The sequence below is a fragment of the Trachymyrmex cornetzi genome, unplaced genomic scaffold, assembly GCF_001594075.2.
Source record: "Trachymyrmex cornetzi isolate Tcor2-1 unplaced genomic scaffold, Tcor1.1 scaffold1462, whole genome shotgun sequence".
In the NCBI taxonomy this organism is placed as follows: Eukaryota; Metazoa; Arthropoda; class Insecta; order Hymenoptera; family Formicidae; genus Trachymyrmex; species Trachymyrmex cornetzi.
The window spans coordinates 140,013-154,866 of record NW_017296051.1 but is presented as its reverse complement, the minus strand read 5'-3'; positions in this window follow the sequence as shown (position 1 = coordinate 154,866).

The following is a 14,854-nucleotide window of genomic DNA, read 5'->3' as shown; positions in this document are numbered from 1 at the left end:
ATAACTTTTGTTATTCCACATCACATCGATTAATATGACGAAATAAAGAAAGGCATGCAAATCAACGAGGAATGAAAGCGTTTACACGTTATATCTAACAGACCGCTTAGCAAAGTGCTGACTTTCATTTGTGTAAAAGTAAGTTACCCTTTTCCTCTCAGAAGCGAAGTTACTCGAGCAAATCTTGAATTGGATCGTCGCGAGTGAAGACGAACATTTCGCGTGGAAACTTAGTACTTAAAAAATAATTTTCTCTGAGAGAAACGCTGACTTCTCTCGCCCCAACCGTTTCTGAACGAAGACATTAACAACGGTGGATCGTAAGATTCCATAAGATTTCCCATGTAGCGTCCCGAGTCTGTTTTGGCGCGAAAACTCAATCATAATGGCCTATAAACGGCGGCCATAAAGATCATAACGGTACATTAAGCTCGCTATCGTTGGCGCACTAACGCCGTCGCTGATTCGGTCGAAACTTTTACGGTATAATCCCTCGCCTATACTCACAGATTTTCTCCCATAGCCTCCGAATTGCCGAAGACGCCTGAAGAAGATTTAAAGCCGCATTACAAACTCTGCCGTGTACATATCGCGAGCATGCTCGGGGCGTGCTACCATGCTAATAATTTATAGCGCGATCGGGATGTCGCTGCATCCACAGGCGCATATTTGAATTTACAACTTGCCTACGTGCTGAAATTCAGTGTAAAGGCGTTCCGTATGCTTTCATTTTACCTAGTCTTATCTTCTTTACTTGCGCACGTCTTCAAGAATCATATTTAATATGATAAATAAGCATACGTGAATGGAAAATGTCATATTCGATCAAGACAGTTCTTTGTGTCTAACAATTTTCTTGTGAATTTATACAATTTTCAGTCCAAATAATTGTATAAATTCAAAAGAAGTATTATTACACTGAAAGAAAAGATTAGCTGATTATGGCATAGCATTTTTAATTGGTTGCAGCAGCAAATTAAAAATGCTATGCCATCTAATTTGCTGTAGCAGCCAATCTTTTCTTTCAGTGTAGGCGTAATGAATCGTCTTGTGTGAATATGGTATTTTTCACTCATGTGTGTTTAAGCTTATCGGTCGATTTTCACTTAATACAAATAAGAATGCACACAAAAAGTAAAAAAATAATTGTAAAAATATAAAAATTAATTGAATTTTTCAGTAATATTTTTCCAAGTAAAATGCAGCAACAGTGAATAACAAGAAAAGTATTCTTTCACTGATAAATGATTATAAATCTGCGAATTTTTGTGAGTTTCTCAAGAGACGTAAAAATAATATGCATAATCTTTTAGATTTTATTTGCTAACAAAACATGTTAAAATTACTCTTGTTAATTAAAGAATTATCAATCGCAGTAATATAACAGTATTCACCGAAGTACATTTTTCCAAAGATTTATCAAAACTCTCGTTTCTTCATTTACGTTCTCTGTTGTTGTCTGAAAGGGTTGGTCTCGTAACATTTTAAATGGAAGCCACCGCGCAACAAACGACGAAATGTTCGTCATATGCGAATGATGAGAAGAAGAAAAGAGGTCGACTTTTTTCCTTCTTTCGAGGACAGAAGTCTTTTGGCGAGAGGGTCTCTCTGTAAACTCAATTTTCTAACGCGCGCGCGAGATAAGGGTCGATCTCCTCCGCAAGCTCCATCGCCGGCCGGCGCTGGTTGCCACCCTCGTCACTTTGATATCGATGAGGGTAATTTACGCGAACATTGTTGGCGAAGAAGATTGATGCGTCGAGTGCGTGCGAGGGCACCGAGAGGCTCCCGGGGTCCGTTGTACCCCCGTCCATCCTGACATTTCCTATGCCTCTCTCCCTCTCTCTCTTTCTCTCTCTTTCTCGCTCTTGTTCTCTCTTTCTTTCTAGTTCTGCCTGCTGCATGATGAATTGCATTTCGACACCCTACGCCCTGCGAACGATTGTCCTGCGAGACTGCCGCGTCATTCGGCGTATTATTGCACGCGTGAAACTGGCGCCTCGCCTCTCTTCCGCGTTATCACGATTAAATGACGCCGATGAGCGATACTTCGCTCGCTCCTTACTACGAGGAAATCGATGACGCTGGCATCAGCAGTTTTTTAATGGAGTGAAATGACGTGTGGTTACTATAACTGTTGTATAATAGAATGTGGTGTTTGGGTGAAATCACGAGATAAGTCTGTTTTCTTTATTAAAAGAAATTAATGGTTTTGCAAAAATATTTAATTTAAAAAAATATATAGATATATATATGTACGAATACAGCAAAGCAAATATTAAGAACGTACAAAACATAATAAGCAGGAATACTAAATTTCAACTTAACGAATTTTTCAAGAGCTTCAGCAAACATATTCGTAATGTAGGTGATGTTTGAATTACTTAAGCTCTTCTCTATTCTTTCTCATCCGCCATTATTGTGACATTAAAACTGCTTATAGATATCGAAAATAAAGATAGAGAAACCTAAAAGAAAATTGCGACCGTAGGCACTTTGGATTGAAGAACTACATGTGAACGATGTATGTGCTAGTCTTTCGCGATCGTCCCTGCTTTTATCTGCGATCACGACGACATTGAAACAGCTATGGAGACACGTGTACGGGCGTGCACAGTACACCCTTTGGATGATGAACAGATACGAGATTATTATTAGACCGTACACAAGGAACGAAGTAAAGCTCAAACCGGTATGGTATGCGTTTTCGCGTGACTATCCAACATCCAAGTTTCTAATTACCGCGCTCTGATGAAAGCAGTGCCACACTTTTAACTTTATCGTACTAATAGCTTACGTTTTAACTACCTTTTTTAAATCACTGCAGATTAAAATAGTAAAGAAATCTCTTTCATCGTGGAAAATAACAGAAATGAAACTACATATTTTAGTATTTAATAAATAGCAGTGATATACGTATAAAAAAACATCAATAATTACATATAATTTTGTATTTTTTGATTGTGCAAAGTGAATTACATACTATTATTATTATCGTAGTTAATTTTTCAAGAATTAAAGCTATTGGTCTGTTGGACAACATTAACGGTAAAATCTCTCTTCTTTTATCTGTCACGTTATCATATATTTGTCGTTTATAATGTATGTGCGAGACTAAAACGTGGAGGTGCATGACATTGGAGATTTCAGTGTATCCAACCGTTCGATTGTCTCCGCACGTTACAACGCGCTGTAACAGCTTGCAGCAAAGTTTACCATGTGTCGACAGCCGCGAGGCTTGCCCGAATACGCAATCGCGACGCACAAACGTTCACCGTGGTGGATACGCGACAGTACGTTTATTCATGGCGTGCTAAAAAATTCATGGAAATATCAAAGTTTAAGTATCCGACAAAGATCTCGACTGCGAGCTGTGAGAACGACGGTTGAAATATCCACGCTGCATCGCGGACGAGCGTAAAAGGGAAAGCAATATGCAAGCCTCGCGATGCAAAAGTCGTAAAGCTTGTGCATAAATGTATGTGATTTATGCAGCGGAAAGAAAAGAATATCCTGTTTTCATTCTCTCTCGACGACACTATACCTGATCGTTTCCATCATTCGTTCACGATCGTCTTTCAATATCCGTTCATTGCACATTAATTGCTGTCATAAAATTCGTTAACGTAATCATTATCGACACAGCGAAAATTATACAAATCTAACACATAAACTTTGAAGGAAATAACAAACATATTTATACAACAATATTAGGTATATTTATTGTTTGACGTTTAAAAATATTTTTAGTGATAAAACAACTTATTTAACCCTTATCGTACCAATATGGGTAACTAGTGACCAAGCGATTCCTGTTCGTGCAAGTTTCTTTGAGTCTTTCGGTAATTTTATAAATTATACTACATTTTATTTATTTTCCAAAATAAAGAGTCAATATTTATTCTAGAAAGTTGAAAGTATGTTGGTGAATTTTTAGAAATTTTTTTTATTATTTTGAAGAGGTGAAAAAACGAAGAGATTTAAAGTGACCCTTGATGATATGGATAAAGCAGCAAATTGTAGATGATATGGTAAGGGTTAATAAAACTTAATTATTCTTGTAATATTTCCTAATGATTTATTTCTCTATTTTAACCCTCATCGTACCAATATGGGTAACTATTGATCGAGCGATTCCTGTCCGTGCAAGTTTCTTGGAGTCTTTCGGTAATTATAAATTATACTACATTTTATTATTTTTCAAAATAAAGAGTCAATATTTATTCTAGAAAGTTGAAAGTATGTTGGTGAATTTTTAGAGATTTTTTGAATTATTTTGAAGAGGTGAAAAAAATGAAGAGATTCTAGTGACCCTAGATGGTATGGATGAGGCACCAAATTGTACATGGTACGGTAAGGGTTAAAAAGGCAATAAATGGAAGAACTTGATAATTACTTTAAATAGTAAATATAAAAGGTTTTGCAAGTTTTCTTAATCTGTTTACAAATTTATTGTTATATGAAATATATTCAGTAATAATTTTTTTCTATCAAAAAAATGCGTTCAGATAAAGCTGCGCTGCGACGAGCAAGATATCTAATCGATTAATATTTTAAAACAACAAGATAACGACCAAAAACGAGCATAAAAGAGACATTAAATGTATAAGAATCGAATGATATTCTATCACAAATATATATTTTTATTGTAATCTAACAACTTTTATGCTCCTTTTTGATCGTTATCGTATTGTTTTGCTTTGTCAAATAATCGAGCGTTTTATATTACCGTGATTAATATTTTATATAAAAACGTCAGGATTGAATTTTCTATTCCAAGGAGATCTTAAACATTGCTTCGTATCACTTGTTTTTAACTAGCTGCTTAATTTAGGCTGAATCTCGCAGTATAAAGTTATCGCGGAGTTATAGTCGAGCTAGAGTCAATCGCGGGCCCCCCTTTTATCCTTCGTCTTCGAGGTTACCCTTATCCCCGTGCAAACATCTACCCTCTTAGATCCCGCTGAGACTCACTGCCTGCCTGTCCAGAAAGCGTGTCGGAGCTTCGACACGGAAGAGCGGAGATCAGTAGCTGCGTATCGTGCTCGCGGTGCGCCATGCTGGTCTTGATGGATGTTCTTGCGCGCCCCGTACACGTTAAGCGCGTGTATGCGGGGTGCGTGGAACCCCTTATACCCCCTTACGCCGTTCTATTGCGCAAACCCCGAGAGCCCCGGTATCTTCTCGAGAGCGGATCTGGTGTCGATCTCGCTCCCGTTCTCGATTTCCAGAAAACGGTTTGCTATTTCTTTCACGTACCCTTTTCATTGTCTCTCCCTATTTGCTCCATTTCCTTTATTCGTTCTACGATCTACTTTTTCTTAATTCTTTATATATATATATATATACTTTATTTTTTTTTATAATTCAACAATTATCAATTTTATTAAAATTTATATCTGTATTTATTCTTAGGTCGGTATTATAAAGAGAAAAAGTAATTATTCTCTGTAACAAGTCAGATTCTGTACATTTGTTTCAAAATACAATTATGCATTGTATACATATATATATATATGTATGTACAATGTACATACATAAATATAAGTAAAGGTACTGCTTTCTTTGATTATCTTTAGAAATCACAAAGAGAAAGCTAGTCTCAATTTGAAATGACGCAACGTCTTCTTTACATCTTTGTTCCTGCCTTTTATCTCGATGACGTAGTCGAGAGGGCTTCAATCTAACCGGTCTTTCTCGTAATAGGACGGAGCTAATGACGACTGGGACAGGGGAGACCAAATAAAACGTCAAACGCGGTGCTTTCTTACCGGAGTGCTTTGAAAATCGATCGTAGGTATTCATTGGTCGTCGTCGTAAAAATACTCGGCATGTGTCATAAAATTCAAATAATGTTTGGAGGCTCGAAACAGTAAATATAATTCTTAACAATTCTTTGCCTGCATAATCTCATATGTTACTTAATTAAATGCTTTAGTTTACTTTTTAAATAAACAAAATAATTATTTGCAGACGTATAAATATAATAATTTATTTCATTGTTAATAATGGAACAGTTTAAATAAATCATTTTGGCAGATTTTGCTTCGGAGAATGTTTTTAACTTTTAAAAATACAATACTTTATTATAATTCTCTAAAATAATTCGGATAAACGTATTCGTATGAAATCGATGAAATTTATAATTATATCTTTTATTTTATAATGATATTGGGTTGTCATTGAGGGGGAAGATGTTTAATTATTTTTATGTAAATGCCACAGGCGATGGCGTTTGGGGATTACTGATGTAATTTCGTGGGTCGAACAACGTCGCCAATCTACGCGGTTTCAGGGGTACATCCTCGCATAATGTCCCGAATATGCACGCCTTCCAGCGTCATGGGGCCTATATGAGAACCTCGTGGGGTGGCTTTCCCCTCGATTAGATTTCGGTTGATCGACGACACTAGCGACGAAAAGCAGATGCGCTTGTACATCTACGATGAAAAATTTCTGACGTATGTCTTTTCGTTGATCGATGATGTTTGATCTTTTCATAAGACTGCGTGAAAATTATTGAAGATATTGTCTGTTTGAATTTACGCGGTATTCAATAAATAATTTTATTATTTCATAGGTTGACTACTAAAAAAAGTATTATATGAAAATGTCCTAAACTTTCTCACGATCGATGCGATTGCGCATCAACTGCGGGAAATACGATTCGTATAAAACATATCGTTGGTCATAAGGGAGAATAATCCAAGGGGTGTATGACTTTTATTGCAACTTTCGATACTCAGAAGTTTTATACGTCCCGCTGTTCTTCCGTCGATGAGTAATCCTCGCAGTAGCACGATTTTATTGGACTCTAGATATTATATATATATATGTGTATATATAGCGCCAAAAATAGATTTATTTCACATTTACAGCCAAATCGAATTAGTAGAGCGGTGCTTTCTGGAAATGGGTTTTCTAACTACTTTCCAGCATCTAATTGTTCAAACAGTACGGTTGTTGTACTACAGCGTTAAAATTATCTATGTAGATTACGTCTAAATTTTTCTCGTATACTCTTTTTTATTTCTTGCAGCAATGCTTTTTTAAAACGGATAATATTAAGCAAGTGCTAATATAATATATAGCGAATTCCATTTCACTAAACGCAAAGATTTGTAACTTCTACATGCAATTCGTTTGGACCTTTAAAGTATCTATAAAAAAAACTATTTAAATAATTGTTATATTGTAACGTAAAACTTATCTATACGGATTACAAAAGCCTCTAATTTTTTTTTCTTTCTAGAACTTATTTTTTATGCTCATGCATTTTTTCGACGCAGAGATAAAAAATACGTTCTAAAAAGATCCTCTACGAAGATAAAATCAAGTGAGTGTTATTTTCTGTTTCTCTAGATTAGAGTTTTCCAGAGTTTGTATAGATCACGATCCACTTTTTAAAATGATAAATATCTATAATTTACTTAGCTTTAATAAATATAGAAAAGCGGGGGAGGGATAAATTAATTATTTATATAAACGACTTTATTTGTACCATTTTATTACTACTACTTATTAATTTTATTAAATATAATTTTAAAAAATCTACTTCTTTTAAATACATAATTAAATATATGTGATCGAAGAATACTTTTATCCCTTATTTCTGTTGATATCAACTTGATGTAAGTCGAATCATTTTTAGGCACAAGAAGTTTGATAATTACAGTTCATTTCGAAATTTGGTTTTAATTCCTAACCATTTTTGAATATCCAGTTTCACACATGTATGTAGGTAGTCGTGAAAGGACGCACGGTCTCAAATTTGTATAATTACACGAAGCATAATTTAACATTCTAATTTTTACAATGTTAACTTTAATGTCAACGCGAGTCATTTTCAAATACAAAGAGTACCAATATGATGATTATAGTTTATTTCGAAATTTAGTTTTGATTCCTACCATCGTTGAACATCCAACTTCACACATGTTCTTCACAGCTTCACACGAAGTCGTGAAAAGACGCACAATCTCAAGTTTGCACAACTACGCAAAGCAACGAAGTGTAATTTAACTTAACATTCTGATTTTCACGACCCACCAAACGTTTCGCGAACTACTAGTGGGACTCACCATTCATATTTTGAGAACTTCTGCTCTAGGCAATTATGCAACGATCTAACACATCACCTTATTTAGAGCTTCACAACAATATTACGAATGCAGTTCCTGTACTTCCAAATATAAAACACGCAAACACCGATAAAAAAAAAGGGAAATTATTTAAATGGCTGTGGACAAGATAAAATTCGTCATTTTTTTATCTTTGCTTACTTTATCAAACTCTACTTTATCGAGTTTCGTAGGCCTCACGCTTCACAAGACAAGCGCGATACTTTTCTTTACTTTCTTTTCCCATATAGCTTCTATTTTTCTCATACTCATACTTGAACGCACGACATTTCGTGGCTCTGTTTCGGGATTTTCTATGAGCAGCTATAACGGAGGATAAACAGGCTGCAGTTTATTGCACTCGTCGCCGGTCAATCGCCTTTGCCTGGGATATCTTGCGAGGTCGTTTTATTTACTCCACGTGTGCTGCATGCCGCATTCGATATCGCTTGCATCGCACGATGAAACTGAGATTAAATCGGATTATTGGTATCCGTGATGCAACAATAAACCGTTACCTACGGTTATCGAGACGGTGATGCATCAAAGTATATACGAACAAAAGCGGATGATCTATCTTGCCTATCGCGATAGGCCCGGATAGGCCTATTCGATAAAGAAAGATGATAAAAATAGTCGCAGCGAGTGTTTCTGTCGACTGTACGACGAGTAATGGATTATGTTGGATTATTCCATTATCACAGACGCTTTTCCCTTTTTCCGCTTTCCGACATCGATTACATAATCCGGATTATAAAGCGTTTGCAAACGCTAAATGACACGTCCGAATTCGTACGCGAAAATAACTTGCGTCAAAAAATAAAAATACGAGCGAAAATGTGCGGTTAATTCTTTACATTGAAAAAACACTATTAAATTTTAATAAATGTTTGTTTAAATAATACTATACACATTTACACGGTAAATAAATATTTATCCAATTAACACAAAAATAATACTTAAATTAAATTAATCGTTCTTGTGCCAAATGAATATATGTTTATATTTAGTATAAATATTTCATTAGTGCTATTCAAACAAATATTTATTAAAATTTAGTATATTCTTTTTCCAGCGTATATACCATTTCAAACAGTGTCTTCACTTTTCCTGGTTCGATCAGTTGGTGTTAATTCGAGACACGAACAGCTACCATTGTGCCATTCAAGCCGTAGTATAATCGGTTCACAGATACACGAACACAACACTGTCTGTCCCTCTGTAGTGCAAGGCCATTTGGAATATTCCCCCAACAAGTTGCAACAGATTGAAATCGCTCTCGCGTGCGATACCTGCTAATTAAAAGCGGACAGTCGACGGTTATGCATAAAGTGGCATATCTTTGGAACAACATGCGCGATTATTACGGTAGTTTGATGAGAAAACATTTTTCTCATGTAGAGTACGAAAAGAATAGCAGATGAGATTGCATGTTTGTAATATTTTTTAATTTAACTGTTCGTTTGAAATTTCAATCAATCAACAGAATAATATGATTCAATATCGTACAAAAAAGCCCTACTTTCGTTTTGAATAAATGTTCCTGTTGAATAAAGGAAAATCTTACGATAAGAGGAGTCGAGTAGAGAGGTCGAAATATATATTTAGTAGATGATACTGTTACGAGGTTACGAAGAAAGGATTATAAGACGCAGCTGCAAGCCAATGTTTATGCGGTTGCTGAGTGCGGCGATCCGAGAAGCCGGGTTCATCTTGAACGTTCTTAAAATGTAAACCGAGTTGCTAGTCGTGTTACAGAAAGTATGCAGTACTTCAGTGCCCTTGTTGTTGATTTATTCGTAGAAATAAAAATTCCAAGTACGTCCAGCACGTGTTGTTTATGTTAATAATGCAGCATCGGCCGTAAGGCTAAACCGACACGGCGATAAGAAGTATTAGTTGCTTTCCATTTACGTCAAACTTAAATAATTCTCATTTATGACGTTTTAATTTAGTTATATGCATGGTCCTTTTCTGACAAGTCAAATTCATTTGAGTTTTTACTTACAATTTACACAAGCTCGAAACTAAGTGCTTTATTGTCTTATTAACTCATATTATACAAGAGATTATAGATTTGTGCTTTTGTAAGATAATTTTGTCAATGTAATAAGTAAAAAGTGAAATCATTATCTGCGTACTCACATAACTTTAGAATTAATATTAAGTACTTATGGTGAAAGCAACCTATAATCTCTGATTAGATATTACTTTCCTAGAATATCTTCTCTCCAAAATTAACAATTATTGTGATAATTAAATTCTAATTTTATAAGTATCATCCCATTCCACAAAACATCAATTTGAATATGCAGATAATTATTAAAACTCTGTTTTAACACTGTTGAACAAGCAAAACTGCACTATAGTGTCTTTGTTGTTCATCTATTTGTATAAATAAATATTCTGAATATTCAACATATGTTATTTATATCCATGATGTAGCAAGAAAGAATAATCTTACGTTTATAAATATTATCTCCGATTAGATATTTATTTTTTAGACGCTAAAGCATTTTCTCTCAAAGTTTAACAATTCTTGTGATAATAATAGTTTGTATCTATCCCGACACAAAACTCGTCAATCTGGGTACGCAGATAATTGTCAAAAATCCGTTTCCTTGCTCCTGCCGTCGAGATTCAAGAGTAAAGTTCGTCGAGGGGTCTCCCTTTCAACCAGACGACAAAATCGACACGCGTGAAAAGGTTTCCGCTTGCATTCAGGTGAAGATGGGGGAAAGGGGGAAGACACAAGAAAGAGAGAATTAATGCGTGAATGGCGTTACGTCGCTTACGGGCACGATCTCTTAAGGTCACACACGCACGCGTTGCGTAGCGCCTCTCCCTCTCGCTCCCCGTCCCACGATTATGAATACGGATTAACTTCATTCGCGGCCGTTCTATTCATCGCATCACGAAAGCGGCGAAACAATGACGCGGACCCCATCATGCGTCTTCGTTCCACCCTCGTCGCGAATCTCATTCTTCGAGGGGAGGAACTCTCATCTGATTTATATCGAAAATTTGTCTACCGAATAGGCGGACAGACCATCGCTTGCACATGCATCGCGAGACAAGCGTTAGTTCATGGCTTTCACGAACTAATACGACATTTACGCGCTATGAAGTTTGGAGTACATCGCAGGGGAATACATTGCGTATTTTGGAAAAATATCGCACGAAAGATATACGGAAATATCAGAGGAAGGTCATCGATCTACCACTTGGGGTTTTTAGACAATATTTTTTAAACAAAAGCCAAAAAATAAAACTTTAAAAATATATAAAAACTAGGAAGTAGAAACTTTTATTAGATTATATAGCAGTTTTTATAATGCTATTTACAATTTTGCGATAATTAGATTTTTATAAGATAAGTAAAAATAAGTGTCTAACAAAGTAAGCCCCAAAATTGACACAGTAGGCAGTAATATTCTTATTTTTTTTTTTCACAAAAGTCATGTGTACAAAATATCTACAAATGAATATATATAAGACTTTCTAGAACTTTTTCACTTCGATAAAATGTTTTTTTTTTTGTTGATTTATAATATTTATATATATCTTTATTGTACTGTTCCGTAAGACGCAAACGCGTAATGCGAATTTCTTTTTTTGAGGATTTCTATAAACACGCGATTGCTTTCAACTTCAATAGGGCTATTTGACGCTATAATACAGCACTGTAAAGTTAGCTTATGGTTTGTCTTACAGGCAGATGCACCAATTTACGCTGCACTCCGATTTTATATCTAAATCGGAAAACTATATTATAAAAAAAGAAAAAAGAAAAAATATAAATAAAATTGATTTTAAAAACTACAAACATATCACAAACGGTATAATATTCTTAATAATATAATCACTATTATTTAAACTAAGCAATTTGCAAAAAAAAGTGTTAAGAATTTTATTTTTGTATTTGTAAAATTCATTTTCAGCTGATTTTATATACGAACAAGTCACAAATATATGAAATATGAGTTTTATTTCATTAATCATCTAAACAGATCATGTTTTTATCAGTTTTAATAAAGTGCAATAGTTAGTTAGTTTCCAAGAAATAAAGAGATGTCTTTTTACGAAATTTATGTCAGTATCGGCGATTTTCCTCTATTAAAGCTCGTTAACGTTGTATTGATTAATAAATGTATAAATTTATTAGTCTATCTTAATGTAAGCTAATAAATTTATTGATTAACAAGATATGTATTTTTAATCCTTTACTTCGAAAATATTTAAAAAAAGATGTCATGTGTATTCATAAAATATCACATGATATTATCTGTTATTTCTCGTTTTTACACGATGAAATGACGTTAATCTCTTTATTACGGGAATGAAAAATCAATCACCGAATAAATGCTCGTTGATAGTTTCAGTATGAACATATGTACGTATTTGCCACGGAAAGAGAGGAGACGACAGCTCGCATCGTCATCTTTTTTCGCGCTCCATGAGTGCTTAAAAGAAGAAAAAGGAATTCAAGTATACAGAACTCGACGCAGAGAGAAATATTTTATGCCTCGTGTGTTGATAAATCACAAACGTGCAAAGCCGACTGAAAACGAAACGATTATTTTGATATATTTGGGTCAGTTTGCAAATCGACAAAGCACAAAAATTGCACAATAATTTTCTCCAACTTTCCGTATTAATTGCTCGAAAATTTCCGCATATTGCTAAAAAGATTCATGAGAAATCGTAATAATTAGAAATTAATTTTTGGACTTCTCTTATTAAAAGTAATTAAATAAAAAATTAACATAAATTTTTATATTTTCACTCTAAAAATTCTATAATTAAAACGGAAAGTTAGATTTTTATGAAAGTTAGTTTCTCATTATTAGATTTTTTAATAAGAAAAAATGGAATGAATTTGACTAGATACATATTTAATTATAATCTTAAATTAAATTTCTATTAAACACATCAAACATATATAAAAATAATGTATTTGTCATCTAATTGCTTGAATAAATAGACATTAGCTAATTAGAGTCATTTAAAAAATTATATCATACAATATTATATTATATCTTTATAGGGGATTTTAAGATAAATTTCTAACACTACATGCTAATGATTATCATTCATTCAATATATTCGGATGTTATAAATGACTTTTAGCTTTGCCTTCGCTTTTGCAAGTGAACATTTAAATATATTTTTGTAGAATTCATGGTATGGTGCTTTCTGCAGTTTTTCCTTCTCAGTGACTCTCTGAAGAGACGAATGATGACGTCGGTATAGCTTTGATGTCATCGTCTTTGATCCGTACCGCATATTGGTTTCGCGTCATCGTCGTCGCCGTTATCGTTCTCATGGAATTATAAGAAAAAGAAGGGGAGCGAAATAGAAGATAATTATCGTTGTTATAACGGTTAAAGAAGATAATGACACACGTCACCTCGATGCATTTCTTTCAAGGATATCGAGTTTTGCACTGCATCATGATTTCCAAGCTAGCAAATGATGGTTTATGTAAGTTTACTCCTACCATCAATTACGTACGGCTAACGCGTCTTTTTTCACATGCGAATAGTTATTTGCGGAATGGCAATTGCAATTGAAAGACCTATCCGTCGATTTAGTTTGCGTGTGGGCTAAAGCTTGTGTTGCTGATGCTGACCTAGCGATATTTAACAATTAATACGCAGACGAAGGCGAAATAAGACCAACAATATTTGATTATCGAACGAATTTGCAGCCTCACCAGAAAAATGTTGAAGATATATATAATGTTTATTTTTTGTTGTTTGTAAAAATAACACTAGGATTTCAAATACATAATTTTAAAAAATATTGCGCGATTTTAATATGTTATTAGATTTTTTGTTTTAATCTCTCTCTTTCTCTTATATCGTATAAATATATTGTATCATTGATGATACAAGATTTTCTTATTTTTTAGTATATATGTAATCAATAATTTTTTATGCAAAAATAGATGTTTAATACTAAAACTACTAACAATTAGTTTTTACTATATATTTAAATATAGATATTAATTTTTTAAAAAAAGAGATGAAAAGGGAAAATAAATTAATTAATGCAATCATTTATATGCAATAAAAGTCATGAAAAATCCCTGAAAACATTATTATTATGAAACATTACTATTATGAATAATTTAAATAACAATTAAAAACAAATTATTTTAACTATTTTGCTAGTTCTGATAAATTCTAGTCAATTAAAAATTAATTTACAGAAGATATTTACGATACTATAAATTTTTTTATTGGATCTATTTATTTTAATTTTAAAAATTGAGGCGTGATTTACATGTTTTGCGAATAATTTTTATTATGTACCATTTGACTCCTGTCGTCAGTATATAATATTTGGTTTTTATTTAGCAATAAAAGTAAAAAAATATCGAAGTTTAATATTTATCGACTGATGATACACACAATGTATATTATAAGTTATGAAACTGCTCTGAGAGATACCGCTATCGTACAATGAGCTTTCATGTCGGCAGAGTGCGATGTTATTGTTAGTAGATACGATTTACAGTTGATGTATAATACAGTGCATCAATCCGTTAGATCATAATAGCACTTTAACGTTTAACTTATCGATTTTATTTAAATTACATTGAACCGATAAATTAGATTGTTATAATGATTCAGCTGTTAATGCACTGTACTTCAATCCCAGACACAGCACACAATATTTATAAAATATTTATAAAATATTTATAAATATTTATAAGATTTATTTTAAAT